Source organism: Eurosta solidaginis, chromosome 1 (assembly GCF_040869045.1).
Source record: "Eurosta solidaginis isolate ZX-2024a chromosome 1, ASM4086904v1, whole genome shotgun sequence".
In the NCBI taxonomy this organism is placed as follows: Eukaryota; Metazoa; Arthropoda; class Insecta; order Diptera; family Tephritidae; genus Eurosta; species Eurosta solidaginis.
In genome coordinates, this window is record NC_090319.1 from 83,365,682 (window position 1) to 83,379,325 (window position 13,644).

Here is a 13,644-nt window from a genome sequence, read left to right on the forward strand (position 1 = left end):
GTAAAAGTAAACGAAAAAGGCTTTGGTATGAAAAAAGAAAGCGTATGAAAAAAATTAAAAACAAAACCCAAATTTTTTATTCTCACATTGAGGACTTCCAATTGGTATTAGTGCCGGTAAAAATAAAGAAAACAAATATTTATTTATGTTCCTGTTTTACCTTAGCATGCGATATACCCGTTTGTAAATTATGTATGTATGTTTATATGTATGTATATTTCTTTTTGTTCTCACTTTCGCATATAAGGCAGATGTTATAAACAAAACACATTACATATGTACAAATAATAATGCTCCCCTGCTGTCGTCTGCTGATTCCATAAAGCTTTTGTAGGTGTTTGTGTGTGAGTGTTTCGTTAGGCAAGCCCACTTGTGTGATAATGCCGTACTGCAGTACATAGCCCATGCTTTTCTACAGCTTTCGACTGTGAAATAGTACCGTGCGCTGTTAATTAGCAGATGTTTACATATAAAATTAATGTTATTAACAGGACTGGTTTTGTTCGCATACTACAAATAATTAATTATCTTATTTACACTCAAGTTTTTTTACCTAAACTTTTGAGCCTAGGTGAAAAAATTTCTAAAATGCGAACAAAACATGAAATAATAAATAAGACACCCCAACTCAGCAGAAATGTATCTAAAATAAAATGAAATAAATAAAGTACAATAAAATTATTTGAAATTAAATGCAATAAATAAAATAGAATTAAAAAAAAAAGAATAATTAAATAAAATGAAATGAAATAAATAAAATAAAACAAAATAAAGTAAAATAAAATAAAATGAATTAGAACAGAATAAAATATAAAATAAAACAAAGTTGAATAAAATAAAATGAAAAAAAATAAGCTTAAACAAAAAAATTTTATTTAATACAATAAAATCGAATCAAAGAAAATCAAATAAAACATAATAAAGGAAAGTAAAATTAAGTAAAATAAAACGAAATGCAATAAAATACAAAAAAAATATATATAATATAAAATGAAATACATAAAATAAAAGGAAACAAAATAAAATAAAACAAAATGAAATAAAATAAAATACAACTATTTAAATTAAAATAAAATTGAGTTAAATTGAAGTAAATGAAATGATATGAAATAAAAGAAAATAAAAATTAATAAAAACAAAATAGTAAAAAACAAGTAAAGTTCGGGTGTATATACTCAGCGTGAGCTTCAATTGTACATTTCATATCAGATAAATTACTTTTCTACATAACGTGGCACCGCCCGTTTAAAAAAAATATCTCCCCATTTCCTCTTACAATAAAACTTGATAAGTGAAATATCATTGATTCAAAACTATTTTTTGCCAAGTTTTAGCTTATTATTCTAATCTACGACCCTTTTAAACTTGTTTTTTGTTTCTACTATAGGGAAAATTTGTTTACCCAATTTTATTACGATCCGTTAACTTTTCTTCGAGTTAGGGCTCCCGAAACATAGAAAATTGCTTAGTCATAAAAGGGGCGGTGCCACGCCCATTTTTTAGAATTTTAAGTTTTTCCTATTTACTGTTATAAATCCACTTGGAAAATGAAATACCATTGATATAAAGCTCTTTTTGCAAAGATATAGCTTATTTTATTCGTACAAGACCCCTTTAAAAATCTTTCATATAAAAGTGGGCGTGGTCCTTAACCGATTGCGTTAATTTTTCTTCAAAGCATTCCAACCTCTCTGCAGAGTTTTGTTACGATAGGTTTAACGATTTTTGATTTACGATTAATAATATTTGTAAAATTAATTTTATCATAAGTGGGCGGTGCCACACCAATTTTAAAATTTTTTTTCAAATTTTTATCAAGAGTCTCAATATCAGTCCACATGTCAAATTTCAACATTCTATGTATATTATTTACTAAATAATCAGGTTTTTTGTGTTTTCCAAAATGTTATATATATAAAAAGTGGGCGTGGTTATCATCCGATTTCGTTAGTATTGAAACTAATCTATTCTAGATAAGCTCGTGTACCAAATTTGGTGAAGCTATCTCAATATTTACTCAAATTATCGTGTTAACGGACAGACGGACGGACGGACGGACATGGCTCAATCAAATTTTTTTTTCGACACTGATGATTTTGATATATGGAAGTCTATATCTATATCGATTCCTTTATACCTGTACAACGAACCGTTATCCAATCAAAGTTAATATACTCTGTGTGCAAAGCATGCTGAGTATAATAAAATGAAATAAAACCAGAGAACGTACACAGAATGAAAAGGCGTTTTTTGAGATCCACTGATTTCAATCCATTTGCATGTTAAACATCTTGCCACATCAGTGATGTTCCATAAAATAGAGCTACGCACTAACAAAATCTTCTAAGTAAATAAATAAGGAACATATCGATTAAAGATTTTTGACTAAGAGGTAGAGAGGTGGGTTTCACATTGATACATCAATTCAGTTTATAGTCTATTGGCTCAAAAATTTACAATTTTTTGCAGTGCCTTTGTGAATAGAAGTTGATGTGAGACATTTGACTTGAGTGCAATACTTGATCGGGTGTCCATTATTATATTGATGAGCTGTGACTGACCCCCATAATCCCCTCGCTGCTGACAGGAATTGTCAGGGATGCGCCCCTTATCGGACCCTAAGGGTCCTTTTTATTGTTCAAAACTTTGACTGCGTTACTGGCTTTATTAACTACGCGTCTATATATATTCTATCATATTAAGGTCTGGCGCCTGAAGCGGGTAGCACAAAGCTTTGATGGGTTTTCGCATTGACGTCGTCTTACCAAGAAGTGACTATTCACTTGACATATGTATACTATGTACCCATATTCCTATTCGAGGTTATGTCAAATGCTTTACAGTGCAATACGATTTTGAGTAAAACTATACTGTGATTCACTATGTATAATATACCGCTCGCTGGATATCAAAACTTATGTCAAAAGGGGCTTGGTAATGGTTCACTTAATACATCGTAGACATTATAAGCCGGCCGACCCAGTTGTTGAGCGTTTTTTGTTTAACAACTTTACGACTGGTGGTAAAGTGTCTCGCACAGAGAGGATACTTCAATGGGTTTTGAAATCTCGGGATTACGGTTTAAACTTTATACGTCCCATTAACGTATCAATATTCAATCCACTGGGGTACATTGGTATTAAAATAAAAAAACTAGAATAATTTTAAAATTGCCTGGCTCTATTTCATAGTATGTGCTTGAAATTTTTATACATTGCCAAATCTTAAAGTGTTTATATTTTTGTTCTGAGTTATTCAAACGCATACTGTGCGCAAAATTTCAATTTCTGTTAATAACATCTGTCTCAGATTATTACAGACACCCCACGGTTCACACTTAAGCCACCATTACTGATACTTAGCATAGACTTGACTTGACTTGGCGTTAACTTGGCAGCTTAGCCACGATTATACTCAACTTGTTGCATAAAATCTGGCATCATAATCAGCGTTGAAATTTATTTTTAAATAAATGTCAATTTGTATGACAAAATGTCAAAATGAAATGGAAACAAACAAATGGCATCTCAAAATGTAAACGTCACTTAGAACTTACATAGAAAATCAAAATTCAACAGACTTCTAAGTCAAGTTAAGTTTTGAGTAATCAGTAACATGGAATGTTAATTTAACAGAACTATAAGTGACAGTTCGCAAGCCAAGTCAAGTCTATGCTAAGTATCAGTAATGGAGCCTTTACACTCTGACGAGTTTCTTCTAGCTTGGTTAACGAGAGTATCTGTTTCTTCAAAACATCACATTTGGGGGTATGCATGCATGTAAATATGTACATTGAGATATATGTATATGTATATTAAACCGTTTCAGATATTTCGAATTTTCGGGCTGTGCAACGTCTAGCCTAGGTTAATATATAGAACATATTTTTCAAAAATGGTACAATATATTAAAACAAAATTTTGTATATTTTATGACTTCCTTAAGATAGGTGGAGAAGACATAGACCGTGCAAAGGGTAAGGCGGGGAAGAGCGTTGGAAAGAGAGTCAAAAAGGAGAAATCGATAATAAGGAGAATAGAAGGGATTGTGCGAGAGGAAATAAGGAGGAGCGAAAGTAAAAGGGAGAGAATGGAACACTAAGCAATACCATCTCTTTTTTAATATACCGTTCGGGAAGGACAACAAAGAAATGTATGCAGTAGTGAAAACTACAATACGTGCAGTCATATTAACAACAAAAGTTCGTAACTTCTAGGCCAAACATGTTGTACTTTTGCGTCGTTTTGACGCTTACGTTGCGTCAACAGCTGGCTTTAAATACACACGTCTTCCCTGCTTCGTTCTTAATACAGAGGCAACTAAACGGAATTACGATTTTCTAGCGATGTCAATTAGTTCTTGTAATTTTTTGCAATTCATGAAAAAACTTCGAATTTCCATGACCATTCGATTAAAATTGAAAAATAATTTGGTACACTGTTAAAAAATTTAGCGGATCATTCTGTATTAAGAACGAAAGCTCAGTCGAACGATTCGTCTCTTGACGATTTCATCTAGCAATGTAATTCTCTATTGCTTTCGTTCGGCCTTCGACATTTCTTACGTAATACTAAGGTGAAGGCCATTGTGAATTCATACAAGTTGCGAATGTTTTAAAAAAAAAACGTTCACAATGGTAAACTGACGGGCTTACCTGTTAAATCGCTGTTCGATTACTTAAATCATTTGCTCGTTTTTCAAACATTTTTGTAGACTACTGGTTCGTTGCATTATTCACATATTTAAAAACATTTGCTTAACTGGCTGCTCATATTATCGATATTAGCTAGATTTTAAAAATGAAGAAAATATAAAAAAATTTAAAAACAAATTCCGGTGGCCCATGAGAGGCTGGCTATTGATTAAACTACCCTATAGCTGGATTGTTTAAAGTAGCGAAAAAAAGGTTTCTGAACGAGCTCTGCTTTTAAAGGGATCGTGAGAATTCGTGCAAGGCGATCTCACGTACCGTGATCTTTAATCAATTGTTCTGTGCGAGAAAAACCGTATACGCCAATATTTTGGTACCATTATTTCCTAAGCGTATCTCTAAACTAAATAGGCAAAACCTAATAGAAAACCTTGGCCGGAATTGGGGGTCTTGAAGGGTGGCTTTTTCATTGCAACCACAAAAATGTTGATCATTCTATAAAAATATTTACATAGATATGTGCATATGTATGTATGTATATGCGAATACAAACGATAAGCGATGTGTTTTCGTTTTAATTTACATACATATTTATTCTCCGTTTTGCGAATGATTCATTTAGATAATTTTCAATCGTTAGGTCAATCGTCACATGAGAATCAGCTGTTTTAGTCTCGCCGGCCGTTTAACATAATGCAATAATCCAATAAATGCTACTTTGGACTAGGTAGGAAATTGAAAAGTAAAGTCCTCTCTCGGCGAACGAAAATCGTACTCTACAAGTCACTTATCGTACCCGTCCTGCTATATGGGGCAGAAGCATGGACCATGACAACAGCAGATGAAGCGGCTTTGGGAGTGTTCGAGAGAAAAGTTCTTCGAAAGATTTATGGACCTCTACGCGTTGGCGATGGCGAGTACCGAAGAAGATTTAATGATGAGCTGTACGAGCTATACGCAGACATCAACATAGTCCAGCGAATTAAAGCGCAGCGGCTGCGCTGGCTAGGCCATGTTATGCGAATGAAAGATGATGCTCCGGCCAAGAAAGTGTTTCTATCGGAACCCGCCTATGGAAGCAGAGGTAGAGGGCGGCCCCCACTCCGTTGGAAGGACCAGGTGGAAAACGATTTAAACTCCCTTGGTGTGACCAATTGGCGCCGGTTGGCGGAGCGAAGGAGCGACTGGCGCGCCTTGTTGGACGGCCATAACCGTTTAGACGGTTAAGCGCCAATTAAGTAAGTAAGTAAGTAAGTAAGTAAAAAGGCGAACTATTCGTCTCTGAGACGATACGAACCTTCGTTTCGCAATAGAGAATATGTCCCGTACTTCATTTTCATTTTTCAACATAAAAAAAATTAAAGTGTGACTCATGGTTCAACTATATGATTGGCTCATCTGTACAGCAACAAATTATGTCTGTTCAAATTGGTATTAGGCGAATGGAATGAAATGAAAACATAAAACATAGCAGTTTTTGTGTGTGGTAAGAAAATGTTGTCAACGTGTTGGTTTTTCTTTTGTGTTCATTGGGGTAGGGAAACTTTCAATGTGCGTTATTTCAAAGTCACGGCAGCGCCAAAACGTCGCAAAGTCGAGTGTGTTTGGGTTTTAAGAGTTAGATTTATAAACACAAGGAAGGTCCGTTTGAAAGAGAAATGTGATTTCTGAAACGGTCTAATTTATATATTTTGTTTATGTATTGCATTTGTTTAGCTGCTTTAGTATGTGTGATGGTGCTTGGGTGTCTTTCCCACAGTTAAATAATCTCAGGGTAAGCAGTGGCGCGTTTTTTATATCAATTCAGTTCACTTTCAACCAGCGAATGAAGAGCAGTGGTGTTTTATATTCATTTCAAGCATTGAAATTAGTAAGGTTTGTTGAAGAAAAGCATTGTGTTAGATAAGAAAAGTGCGAAAAATAATAATTTGTGTATTAATAACTCAAATATTGTAAATAGCACAAAGTGATTGAACATAAAGAATTGTAAGAGTGGCGTTATAGCGCCTAATTGTTTGAGAGTTTTATTTATAAAACTTGTACCTATATACATACATGTAATTGCCTTAACATAAATACTATTAAATCAATTTTGAGTCTATATATATTCGAATTAAAAATTTCAATTAAATCGCGTGTTAAATTGGAAATATTTTATATCGTATCTCAAATTTCAACCGACTGTGTCAATTCGTAAAATATCAAAAGGAAATTTTGTATTTAAACAAACCGGTTGGCATACGAAGTTAAAAACAAAAATATTTTGTACAATAACCAAAAATAAAGTCAGCAGATGAATAAAAATATGAAGCAGTGCCTATTTAAAGCGACCTACAAATACAACAACCAATAAACCGGTTACACGCCGGACGAGTTTTGAAAGAAATTTATATAAGAAAGCAGTGGATAATAAAATATACAAAAACAATTGTGTAAAAATATAAAGAAAAGAAACTGTAAACTTGATAAAAAGTGAAGAAATAGAAAAAAAAATTATTTGGTGAATATGTACATTACTGTATTTTTGGTGAATTTGTGAAAAACAGAGAAATATTAAAATATTTTATTTTTATCAAATGCATAAATACATTTTCGGACGACTTTTAAAGCAACAGCTTATGTAAGTGTTTTTACAGAAACAATCATTAATTAATAATTAGCTCGTTGTCACACACTCTCCTCACATCCACTAAACAAATGTTTACATAAATGCTTAGAGGCATGTTTTTCTGGCTTATTTCTCTCTGACAGACAGTGGTAATTTACATACAGCTGTGAACACGAAAATAGAGCAGCGAAATTTATTAGCACATACCTAGAAATTAGTAATGTTCCAATGAGGCGTGAACCAGATACGGATAAAAAATATAACATGCAAATGCAACAACAACGTTGTGATCCTGATATTTATCTGGTTCAATTTTTGATCCGTATAGCAGTTCTGTTCCTTTTGTTTTCTGTAGTAGATTTTTTGACAGCTAACCGCTTTTGAGTTGGTAGCACTGAAATAAATATGTGTACATAAAATATTTCGCCATATTTAAAAGCAAAAACACGCAAAGAATAAACAACTTGAAGAAAATGTAAGGAACATTGTTTGTTTACGTGCGAAATTATTGAAATGTTAATAATTATATCAGTATATTCAGTTTTTGTGAACGTTTCTTCTTTTTATTTTCAACAAAACAGATGTTTTATGTTAGTGCTGCCAGCTCTCATAAAGTTGATACAGATCGTTCCAATGATATTTGATCGTGAGCCAGAGCTCGATAACTGTATGGAACGCTCCTATAATTAGTTTTTTTCTTCTGCAGAACAGTGTTCTGCGCAAAAATACTATGGCTCCCAAACCCGGTTTCGGAGCGCACCGGGGTAATTTTTCGGTTTTTCGTCAATATTTTTTAATTTCATTTCATTTATTTAACAAATTTGTACAACCAAGAACTTAAAGTCTTTTATAAGTACATCAACTGACATTAAAAACTTATGCTAATACATTTTATGTAAATGGGAAGTTCACAATATAAAATTTAAAGAAAATTAAAATTTACGTACTGACATAAAAGTATGCGTTTTATATATACATTTACTTAAATTAATATTATAACTATTACAAATTAATCTAGACACATGAATAATGTAGGTACAGAAAACAGTGAAAGGAGAAACAAGGAAATTAGATGACATAAAGGTTATTTTAGAAAGAGTATTTTAGTCAAAATATAGAAGAAATATCAACATTAGCGAAGTATTTCAGTATAATGCTTTTGAAGTTGCTATTATTCAGCCCAACTTTAATTGATTCGGGAATTGAGTTCCAAATTCTAACAGCGCTAATAAAAAACAATCTGCTAGACGCTAAGTATTTGAACATTGGAACCACCAATCTACGGTTTCTTTGAGTCCTGGTAAAATGCAGTGTGTCATAAAGATACTTGGGGACCTTACATTCTAATAGTTTAAACATGAACATGCAGTTTCTGGTAGCCAAGTAATTAAGGATGTTGCATCCCAGAATTTTGTCCCTCCAGGGTGATATGTGATCGTATCGACCTACCACATACACGTACCTTGTAACATTATTGAAGGTTACATTGATCTTGTTGGCGGACTCCGAGTCAAGTTTAGTATACAAAGGTTCAAAGTATGTGAAGTGGGGTACAATTAGCTGCATTGCAAGCTTGCGTAAGGTCCGCAGTATTACATAAACATTGCGGACTACTTTATGAACATGGTCGAAAGAAGTTAATTTGTTATTTAATACAAAGCCTAAATGTTTAACTTTGTCAGTGGTACTAAGGGCTTGCGAGCCGATCTTTAAAGATGGAATACTTTCAGGGTCGATTTCATTTTTGGATATCGGCATAACGTACGATTTTGCAGCGTTAAGACATAAAGCGTTGTTTTTAGCCCAACAGAATACAGCAGACAGATCACAGTTTACTTTGAAGCATAAGTCTTCAACGAGGCCAACACGTTTAGAAAGGTACAACTGAATATCATCAGCATATGCGTGGATGTTAACATACTTACACACGGAAAACACATCATTGACAAACATACTAAATAATAGAGGACCAAGAACTGATCCCTGAGGAGCACCCGCTTTAATGGATTTGAATTCTGATGAAGCTTTTTCTCCTCTGACCTTTTGTTCCCTACATTAGATGTAACTAGCCATGACTTCAGAAAAGGCAAAGAAGTGGCGGAGTTTCCAGCACAATAGCTCGTGGTTGACCAAATCGAATGCCTTAGACAAATCCAACATGCCTTAGAGAAATCCAAGAATGGTTAGGTCGCCATTATCAAATGGCCCTCTGATGGCATCCATGATTTTTACCATAGCAGTGGCATAACTGTGTTTAGGCTTAAAGCCAGACTGTAGAGGAGAGATCAAGTTGTTTTCTCTAACAAAATTAGATATTTGTTCAGCCATTAAAGATTCGCATACTTTTGAGAACGATGGTAAAATACTAATCGGTCTGAAGTCCGAAGGATCCACACTTAGCGGTTTATTAGGGACAGACACAACTATTGCTTTCTTCCAAGCAGAAGGAAAACAACCACTTATAAAACAGTGTTTAATAATGTGGGTCAGAGGATTTACAATAAAAGGAAGAACAATTTTTACGAATTTTAACGAAACCCCATCATTACCCACGGCACACCATTTTATAGACAAAATAGACTTTATTACGTCACACTCACTAACACACTTAAACTCAAACGTATTAATAAAAGTATTGACTAGTTCAGGCATCTTCTCAGGAGAGACAGAGCTGGAGTTGTTGCTGGAACCGATGAAAAAATTATTTAGTATGTCAGGGTCAATACTGCATTCCACCTTATTTCTCCCGTGGACCTTTAGGGTTTTAAAACCTTAAGGTTACGCCATAGCGCTTTTGATAGCAGATAGGGATCCAATTTGCTATGAAAGAAATTCTTTTTGTCCTGCCTAATTACGGCAGTCGCTTCGTTGTGAGCAGCTTTGTACAAAGCCCACGAAGCATCATTTGGAGACCTTCTCCATTTGGCGTACAGCTTATTGCGCTTTTTTATTGCACAAATAACTATTTTAATAAACCAAGGACAAGATTTATTTAAAACATGGACAGTACGTGTAGGGACATGACGATCAAATATGACATTTATGTTTTGGCTAAGATGTTCAAGTTTCTTATCTGCCGTATCTAAATACCAACAATCATTCCAAGGAATACAAGAATAATCACTGAGCAACACTTTGGTATCCACAGAACGGAAATCACAATATCATAAACATATGGCTCAGGACGATTGAACCAACGTTAACAGTACAAAAAATTAGGTTATGGTCTGATACAAAACAAAGCTGGTCAAATTTAAGAATATATGTCAAGTCAGATATCATAAAATAATCTAATAAGCTGGGATTGGGGTTGTTGGCATACCTCGTAGGCATTGTATCATTTACTATGACTAAACCAGCTGTTGAAACTTGATCACACAGTTTTTTACTATACGAGTCATTTCCAAGTAAATTAACTTTGAAATCGCCACTAATGACGTAACATTCACAATCAATTAGATACACGGACAGAGCAGTAAACACCCAATCTAACGTGCAACATTTAGGCGGGTTATAACCACAAGAAACTAAAGCTTTTTTTCACCATCAGAGACCTCAGAAATGATAAACTCAACATCTGAGTCGACACTCATACTTAAGAGGCTTAATGCTAAGATTTTTCTTGCAATTGATCGCCACACCACCCCCTTTCTTACGTTATAGCTACTAATACAAGAATGCAGATCAGAGGTATTTTCACTAAACCATGTTTCACTTAGACAAATAACATCAACCAACGATTCCTCAAACATGTATCTAACATAATCCGTTTTATCACAGCTTAAGCTGCTTAATAGAGGCCAATTTTTGTCTTCAATTTTCGGATTCGCGATCCTGGGTCCAAAACGCGTATTTTGATAACCCTTTTGATATTTTTGTACGTGTATTAAGATTGGCATGCTTTCGTATAGAATTACGAAAACTTTATAAGGAAAATAATGCAAGTAAATTTCAAAAAAGTTTTCAACTTGAGAAGTTTTGAAAATTTTCATGTTTTCGAAAAATTTTTTTGTTTAAAAAAAATATGTTATTTAATTTCAAAAACCTTTCAGAAATGCGTTAAGCTTTAAAATAATTTCATTCATGTTTAGAAAATTTTAAATAGAATTTAAAAAAAAAATTTTGGGCATGTACTTTTGTAGTCAACAATTTTTAACAAGTCTTAGAAAAAATTTAAAGGTTCGCTAAATTTCAAAATCTTCAAAAAAATTTGAAGTTTTTATATATTGTTTTAACAGTTACTTTCTTTTTATATTATTCTTGCTGGTTATAGAAAATAAAATAATTTCGAAAATTTTTGATTTTTATGCAGATTTAAAAATGTCTGGAAAAAAATTTTTAATTCAAATATTTGATCTGTAACGTATATTTAACCTTTTTTGTTTATTTTTTTGTTTCTTTTATAAAATTGGATAAAGTGTATAACGAAAATTCGAGTAAGTTATGAAAATTTTTGTAAACCTTTCTAAATTTTAATTTGAATTTTCAGAAACTTTTTGAGTATGCAGTTTTGTAGTCAAAAATTTCAAAACCATCTTAAAAAAATTCCAAAGACTCGAAGTTTCAAAATCTTAACATTTTTTTTTTTTTTTTTTGATATCTGTACATATTTTTTTGAATAGCTACACTATTATTTTATTTTATTTATTTTTGCTAATTTTAGAAGTCTTAATTAAATTGTTTCACAAAAAATATGCCACCCAATTTCAAAATAGTTTTCAAAAATTCGCGAAATTTTTGAAAATTTTCATAAAGAATTCGAAATTCGTACATAGAATTTGCAAAAAATTAGAAAAGTAGTAAGATTTATTGCGAATCTCTCATTTTTATAGAATGCTATTAAATTGTTGAAATAACAAAACAGATTTATTCTCGTGATTGAGAATCTGTAATTTTTACAGAATATTTTTAATTTGAGGCCAGAAGTTTTCCTCCTGTGGAATGATTAAATAAATTTGTTCGTTTGATTGAGAATCGTGTCATTACATTTACAGAAGTATAGTTAACTTCGTATCAAAAGTTTCTCACTAAACAAATTGGTTCTCTTGACGAAAATCTCGGTTCGAAGTAGCCATAATGCAATCAATTTTACCGAATGTCTATTTCTTCAAGAACAACTTACCCGATTTATTGATTTAACTAGCGGTATTTCTTTCGATATATCATATCGTCGGCCCCATGAAAGGCTTACATGTTTCATTAATAGCTCGGAGAACTAGCACAGATCGTTAACTTTAGACACCTTGTTAGGATGGGACATAACATTTAAACAATTCAAATCATTAAATTATTATTAAGGCAATTGAAATGCATTAGTTTTGGCTCTCTAATTCAAAAACCAACCACAGTATTTATATGCACCCCAGCGGGTTAGGGGATCAGAATATACACGCGGTAGGTTTGCCTGTCGTAAAGGCGACTAAAATACCAGATTCAAGGGGCTGTGTAGCGCAACCTTTCAGATTGCCAGCGCAATATATAGCTTCTCCAAACCCAATTGTCAACCTCACCTATCCGCGGCGAATCCTGTTTCACTAACAGACGAGGCTCTGGCGACCCCAAGCTCCTCATGGAACTTGAGGGTAGGGAGGGAGGGAATGGCCTGAAGGTTTAATGTGGCCACATAAATCGTTCCCGAGATGGTCGGGCTAGCACCTTAATGGTGCTATGGTACCGGAGCGTACCGGATTTGTATCCGGCAAAGGACCATCACATCGATAACACTCCCCAAAGCCTTCGGGGATCAACCTTATCGCTACAACAACAACAACAAGTATTTATACTTAAAACGTTCTAAAAATAATTAAACGTTGCGAAAATGCAACAGTAGACAGTTTCATAAAATTTTGCTGCTTAGCTCGTTAGTAATCATAAAAAATAAAATATTAAAAAAAAAATTTTTTAAGTTAAACGGTTTTATTGAAAACAATACTCACATGAAGTAATAATAATACTAAAAGCTAGAAAAAAATTAAGTAGGTCCCAGATGCTGCCTACCTAATTATTTTCTAGCTTTTAGTATTATTATTACGTAAGTATTGTTTTCAATAAAACCATTTAACTTAAACATTTTTTTTTTATTATTTTATTTTCAAGTTTTTAGTCTTTATTTAATTACTAATTATTAATTAATTAATTAATAATCATACTATTTAGTTCATTTAGTGACTCATTATTACAAGGACTCTTTCCTGACAATTTGTTATAATCTAAGTTCTCAATAATAATCTCTCCAAAGACTTTACTCGACTCTGCGCCACTTATGCTTGTCCCTCATCGAACTCCAAAATATTTTGATGTCACTTCTACTGGACTGTATGTATTATGTGTTCCAAATGTGAGCCAAATCGGACCACAAATACGATTTTTTGAAATATTTCGATCC

At 33.1% G+C, this 13,644-nt stretch overlaps 1 protein-coding gene across 10 annotated transcripts in view; it reads left to right on the forward strand.

Annotated features, from left to right (window-relative positions):
• SNF4Agamma (SNF4/AMP-activated protein kinase gamma subunit) overlaps positions 1 to 13,644 on the forward strand; it is a 591,124-nt gene that overhangs the window by 346,080 nt on the left and 231,400 nt on the right. The window contains exon 1 of one of the 10 annotated variants that reach the window (XM_067758895.1): positions 6,436 to 7,271. The exons of 6 other annotated variants lie outside the window; for them this stretch is intronic. The gene's annotated coding sequence lies outside the window, so the exon portion shown is untranslated. Of the gene's footprint in view, positions 1 to 6,435; positions 7,272 to 13,644 lie in introns of those variants that run through there. 3 more of the 10 variants (XM_067758894.1, XM_067758891.1, XM_067758893.1) reach the window with 3 other exon arrangements.